Genomic DNA, 6,993 nt, shown 5'->3' with positions numbered 1-6,993 from the left:
AATTGTGGTTATGCACCTAGGGTACATGGAATCCATTTTACAGAGAGAGCAGATAGTCTGGGGCCCTGATTAGCAGGGAACCAGGCCAAGTAAGTCGATAACCAGCTAAACACAAGGCAAAAAATCTGGGGTAACCATAGTGAGGTAGCCACCTTCCTACACAACCCCCCCCCCCCCCAAACGAAAAGAGATAGGGCTATCCTTGGCCAGGTAAGCCTATATTGCCTGAGTGGCCATATAAGGAAGTACCTGCACTAGCATGGGTACCCCCTGTCTCATGGTCCACTAAGCAGTCCCTCACCCTAGGGGTATTAGAGGGTCTCCACCATAGGGAATCACTACCTTGGGTGTGTTTATGCAAAGTTAAAGGCTGGTTTGGATATGGAGTATTGAAGTGAGGCTCCACTAATTTAGGGCTCAGCTTCCTCCAATTATCTTCCACCATGTATGCCTTTCTCTCTTCAACTGAGTTGCACTGGGCTCTCAGGGTCCACCTCTGGCTACCTAAAGCTGGAGGCTGGGTCCCTCTGTTTGGCTTGCTGGAGGGACAGTTCAGGTTTGGGCCCTTTGGGTCCCAGGTTTGGCTGTGCCCAACAGGATCCATCTGTGGGAGGTCCCTAACTACTTTTAAGGGGGCTCCCTCAGGAGTTTTTAAAGTTTTCACCTCACTAGGGCTACTAGTTTTGGTGCCCCTAATCTGTTGATGGGGGTGCTTTATTTGACAGGGGGCCCTCTGGGTCTCACTGTCCTTCTTGTCCTCTGCAGCCCTGGGCTGACTAAGGCAAGGTAGAGAGGGGCAGGTTACCTGCTCCAGACTGGGTCCCACCTGAGAAGGGTCCACTGCCATCAGAGTCTCTGTCAGGCCAGGCCTAACAACCTCTGGGACAGCTCCTTCATCAGGGGTAAGATCAGTTCCCTGAGGAGGCTGATCCTGTCCTAATGTCTGGTGAGGGGAAGTTTTCTCTTCCTCCTCCATGCTCTCAGTTTGGGTGGAGGGATCCATCATTTCAGGCTTCACAACAACCGTATCAGTTTGAGTTTGGGCTGTGGCCATCAAAGCCCCACCAACCTTTGCAGGAGGAGACTCAGTTTGGGTTTCTGCTGTTATCATAACAGCTTTGCTATTCTGTTTTGGAAGAGCTTCTGTTAAAGATGGGGCAGAGAGTTGCTCAGCCCTACCAACCTTTTCAGGAAGGACATCTTGGATTGGGGCTGTAGCTATTACAGCCCCACTAACCTTTCCATTGAAGTTTACCATTCTAGAATGGATTTCCTGTTCAACCTCAGCCCAGGCTGAGATTTATAAATCATTACCCAGTAGACACTCTACGGGCAGGTTTGGTGACACTGCCACTCTCTTTGGGCCAATGACACCTCCCCAGCTGAGACTTACTACTGCCATGGGATGATCTGTTTGGATTCCATCAATGTTTGTAACCTGGTATGTGGCACCAGGTAAAAGTTGCTTAGAGGGGACTATACAGTCAGCCACCATGGTGATGCTAGCCCCTGTGGCTCTAAAGGCTTCAACTTTTAAACCATTGATGATGGGTTCTTTTCTATATTTGCTCAAGGTATTTGGGCAATCAGAGAAGTTGGCAAACCCCATGCCAGTCTCATAAACAAGATTATTGGGTGATGGGGACCTGCATAGGCCAGGGTCCACCTGGGCTCCAACAGTAAACCCACCCAGATTCCTGGGTGTGCTCCCACTTCCTGGGGGATTACTGCTGACAGTAACAGGAGGTGTTGGAGCTGGCTTTGGAGGTATATTTTCTTTATTGCCATTCCTTGGACAACAGCTGTCTGATTTCCAATTACCAGTCTGTTTACAGACATGACAGTATGGCTTTTTCTCTGTTGAAGAAGTGTCGTGGGGCCCACCCTTTTCCTTGGAATTTTGGGGCCCTGGGGAAGTCTTTTCTTTACTTTTATCCCCACCCTTATCTTGAGGCTTGGTAGACTCCTTCTTCTGGTTATTGTCCTGATTCTTAGGCCTAATCCTGGTTCTGACCCATTTATCTGCCCTCTTTCCCAATTCTTGGGGAGAGGTCAAATCTGAGTCCACCAGGAGCTGGTGTAAGAGCTGGTTCTGACAATTACTTAGGATCTGCTCCCTCATAATCAAGTTATACAATCCTGTGAAGTCATGTACTTTGCTGCCATGTAGCCAACCCTCCAGAGCCTTAGTAGCACAATCTACAAAATCAGTCCAGTCCTGTGTCTGTGTCTTCTGGGTGTCTCTGAACTTTAACCTGTATTGTTCAGTGGTTAAGCCAAACCCATCTATTAGAGCACTCTTCAGGACTTTGTAATTTTTAGCATCCTCATGTCTGACAGTGAGGAGCTTATTCCTCCCTTTCTCTGAAAAGGAGTACCATAAGATTGCTACCCACTGTTCCTCAGGAACCTGCTGTACCATGCAGGCTCTCTCAAGAGCAGTTATCCACTTGTGGATATCATCCCCTTCTGTGTAGGGGGGCACAATCTTTGTCAGATTTCTAGAATTATAGAACCTGTCTTTCTCTCTAGGATTATTGCTGCCACCAGTGGCATCTAAGCCACACATTTTCTGTTCCCTTGCTAAAGCAAGTTTAGCTTGGGCCAGGGCTAACTCTTCCCTCTCTATCTGGAGTTCTACAACCCTCATCCTGGCCTTATGCTCTCTTCTGTGGGGGGAAGTCATTCCCCTTTGAGAGCCTCTTGAGGCACTAAAAATGTGAGAGTCCCCTGATGGAGATCTCACCCTTCTGTTGCCTGTGGGAACTATGTTATAGGGTCTAGGGAGGTGCTGGCCCTCTCCATTCCCTAGTAGGTCCAAGTTGGCTTGGCTAAACCTCCCCACTGGGACCTGGTTACCCTGCTGATCCTGATTCTCAGGTTCATCTTCTTCTGAGCCCTCCTCCTCATCTTCTGGAGTGATCTCTTTCTCGGGGTGGGTTACTCCATCTCCTGAAGCTAAGGGAGCTACACTCTCCTTGTTTAAATCATTCATTTCTAGGATGGCTATCAGGATAGGAATGGTGGGGTGTCTGCCCCTTTTTAGCCCCCTTGCAATGCAGAAGGCACTCAAGTCTTTGTGGCTAAGTTTGTCATAGCTGGAAGTTGCCTTGGTAAGGTCAACTGTCGCAGGGATAGAACCTGAGGCTCCACCTGCGTCAGACATGACTGTTAGTGAGGTGCAAGTGGTGCACTTACCTACACTAAGTGTTTTCCTACTGTACCTTGCTAGTGAGTTGAAGTCAGGGTGTGCTAATCCCTTTAATCTACAACTACTATGTTCAGTAGAACTTAATATGCTAAGCTTTTGATTTATATGTACTTAGGGTACTTTATGTGATCTTTCAATTTGATAAAAAGATTGCAATGGTAAAACAACAGCAAGCTCAAATCCGCACCGCTGCACACCAATGTGAGAAGTTGGCCTGATATATGATGTTTCCAATTCTGGAACCACCTTGTATCAGTCCAAACAATCCCTTATGGTGTCTGGTTGTAAGTCAACCTTATTAGACAAGCTATCTTAAGGGTAGCATAGACTAAGCAGCCTTAAAGGCTTAACTCAAGAGGTCGTGTTAAGCGAGCTGTTTTGAATTTGAATCTGAATTTAAAATATTTGTATAGCGCATCATTCACCAGGCGGTTTCTTGGCGCTGTGGAAGCAACTTTAGCAGTAGGGACGAGAACTGGCAAAAAGAAAAAAGAAGGGGGGTCAGTTTACATTGCAGTTTTACCAATCACAGTCCTGTAATATCAAATGAAAGGACACAACACAAGTATATATTATAAAAATATATGTATTTATTTCTAAATTAATCCCCAGTACTCTTTATGAGCAAAGGGGCACAAGCGTTAAATCAAAAGCACAGTATAACATACAAAGTTGCACAATTATGGATGAGGGCGGGTGGCCACTCAAACCATATATTAAAAAAGTGGTATAAGAGATACCAATCGAACAGTGGTTAGGCCTAGGGCCTAGGCAATCGCTGGGAGCAGTCAGGACAAGCAATGCTGAAGTCGGGAAAAGCCCGCGGGATTCGGGTGCAGCACTTAAAGTGCGGCTTGCACCAATGCAATGTCAATGGTGCGTAAAAGTTACACAAATAGAGTTTAAGGACACTTCCGCTGAACCTAGAGGAACCAAACTTTAGACACAGACCCTAGAGGTGTGTACCAGTGTGGGAACACCGGCGTTGCTATGTTACCTCACCCACAGGAAGCGGGTGCATAGGGTCGAAGTGGCATCGGGTTTTGACACGCAGGCTCTTGGTGCTTGAAGCTGAAGATGCTGCAGGCGATGTGAAGGAGAAGTGTCCGGTGGATCCAAGGGTGGATCTGAAGTGGTGAAGACCTGAAAGCAGAGGGGACAATGTTCAAAGTCACTGACCAGTGACCACCGTGGAACCAGATTGGAACCAGGCAAAGTTGGGTGCAAACAGGTGATGAGGTGTTGCTTCTCTCTGCAGCCACGTGGACACGAAGAAGTCAAGGACGTCCAGGAGTCAACACGAGCTGTCCCACAAAGGGTCTAGCTAATGGCGGTGTCGGCAACGTGATTGAAGCAAACAGGCCGTGGCTAATGCAAGCCACGTAGAAAGTGAAAAAGGATTATTACTCAGACCAGCAAGGTCAGAGCGGGGGCTCCTTTCTACAGGAGCCAGGGCAAGTCCGGAGCAACCAGACCCGCAGTGTAAATTGTAGGTTTCGTTGCCAAGATGGCCGCTGACCACGTGGCAAGTGGCCGGGATGGCGCGTCGGGTGGCACATAGCAAAAGGGCCCCACACAGATTGTGGAGATGCTGGAGGGCTGATCTTTGGTGCAAATGTTGCTCGGTTGTGGGGCTTCTTAAACCCCAAAGCACAGAGTCGAGGGTGCCTTGGGTGCTGCGCAGTCAGCATCTCAGGGGTCTTTCAAGATGTCCGGTCCCACGTCTCTCGGTGCCTCCAGGGGTCCCTTCTTTGCAGGGACTGTGGATCGGGCTGTGAGAAGTCTGGGAGTCTGGGTCTTGTTAGGCTCTGCACTTGGGCTCCGGCGGGAGGCGGCGGCAAAACAGATGTCGAGTTGCTGGATGGTGCCAGTGTTCACAGGGTGGCCCCTCCTAGGCCACAAGGGAAATGCTCTTCAGTCTTCTATTCATCAGAATGTCGAAGTCCAGCCGTCTTCTTAGTTTAAAGTTGATTTCAGGATGATCTGAGTACTTTGGCACTGCTCCCATTCTTATACCAATCTTGGGGGCTGGACATCCTGCTAGGTCCCCTCCTATGGGTGGGACCCAGGAAGGGGGTGGTTACACCCCTTTCCCTTTGTCCAGGTCACACTGGAGCTGGGGCTGGTGTGCCCCAGAACCGGTTTGACCGGATTATGCAAGGGGAAGCCTTGTGCTCCTCAGGCACTGTCTGGTTTCTTTCAAACCTCCCTGCTACAATCCACTATCTCCTGTCTGGGGTGGTGTGACACCTCCCTGCGACAGGAAAGCCTTTGTCCAGGCCTCCTCTGCTGAGTTTAGGTCAGCAGCAGGAGGTCAGACATGTGTCTGTGGCAGAAGCATCCATTTTGTGGATCTGAGGCTCTTTTAAAAATCAACCGCGTTTTAGCAAAGTAACATGTCGTCTCCCTCTAGAGGGGTGGAATGTTACCCCCGTTGCCAGGACCGGTGAGGGGGTAGTATTTCAAATCGTATGACACCTTACACGACATGTTTTGATAAAGCCAAACCAAAGTTACTATATAACCGCGAGGATTATAAGGCACTTACGAGTATATGGTATGGCATTATCCCGGAACAGCTTAGGGAGTTGTTCCCGACAGCTGCAGACAGGCTCAGCTCATGCCAGAGCTCCATCTCACATCAAACCACGCACTCTGCCTCCAGGATTGATGAGGTCTTCCATAGGAGTGGCTCACAGGTTTATATGTGTCCAGATAGGTTTAGATATAGGCATACTATATCTAAGCAAGGGGGGATTACACCACCTTGCCCCAGCTGAGTGATCAGCCAGTTGTGTCAATTTAAGAACCAGCCAGGGGTGGCAAAAGCTATGCTTCAGCCCCTGGTAGGCCTTGGTGGCACCTATGCCCTGAGCACCTATAGTGCATGGTACAGGGGCTGACAAGGAGTCCATTTCCAATTGTGGTTATGCACCTAGGGTACATGGAATCCATTTTACAAAGAGAGCAGATAGCCTGGGGCCCTGATTAGCAGGGAACCAGGCCAACTAAGTCGAAAACCAGCTAAACACAAGGCAATAAATCTGGGGTAACCATAGTCAGGTAGCCACCTTCCTACAATAGATAGATAGATAGATAGATAGATAGATAGATAGATAGATAGATAGATAGATAGATAGATAGATAGATAGATAGATAGATAGATAGATAGATAGATAGATAGATAGATAGATAGATAGATAGATAGATAGATAGATAGATAGATAGATAGATAGATAGATATCAACCTCCAATCGAGGCTCTCAACTCAAGGACGGGTCTGACACAGCTCGGGTCGCCTCAAGGTAAGGCTTTAATCCACCACTTGGCACAACAAAATTCATGCATGTACACAGGGAAAACACCTGGCAGACATGTTTCGGCGAATGCCTTCTTCAATGCCAGCTTCGGTTGACCCGTTTATTTTTTGCCGGGCTTTAAAATACTGGATGATGGAATCCTATTGGAGCGCTATTGTCCAATCACAGAGAGCTGGCTATGAAGTCTCAGCCCACAGTTAGTACTGTCCTTTCTTTTAAAATTTCGAAGCCCATAGTGTGCAGCAAGGTATGTCCAAAATCTCAAAAGCAGAATGTGCAAGCGGTCCCACTCTGAGAACATGTTTAAGTTACCTGTTTGTGCATATTATATTGCCCTAACATTGTCAGCTGTTGAGCCACCTACACCCTGTTGTTGCATAATCAATGGTGGTGTTCCTCTCCTGGGAGCTTCCAGTTCAGCAGTCAATTTGCTGGTCTCTCCCCATTGCCAAACAGTGTCTC

General features: G+C 48.2%; 1 pseudogene; it reads right to left on the bottom strand.

The window, feature by feature from the left end:
• Nucleotides 1-908: 908 nt before the first annotated feature.
• On the bottom strand, nt 909-3,166 carry LOC147723920 (uncharacterized; annotated as a pseudogene).
• Between the last annotated feature and the right edge of the window lie 3,827 nt (nt 3,167-6,993).

The sequence above is a fragment of the Lissotriton vulgaris genome, chromosome 4_1, assembly GCF_964263255.1.
Source record: "Lissotriton vulgaris chromosome 4_1, aLisVul1.2, whole genome shotgun sequence".
Classification (NCBI taxonomy): domain Eukaryota; kingdom Metazoa; phylum Chordata; class Amphibia; order Caudata; family Salamandridae; genus Lissotriton; species Lissotriton vulgaris.
Note: the sequence above shows the minus strand (reverse complement) of the source record. Positions and strands in the feature narration are given on the sequence as shown.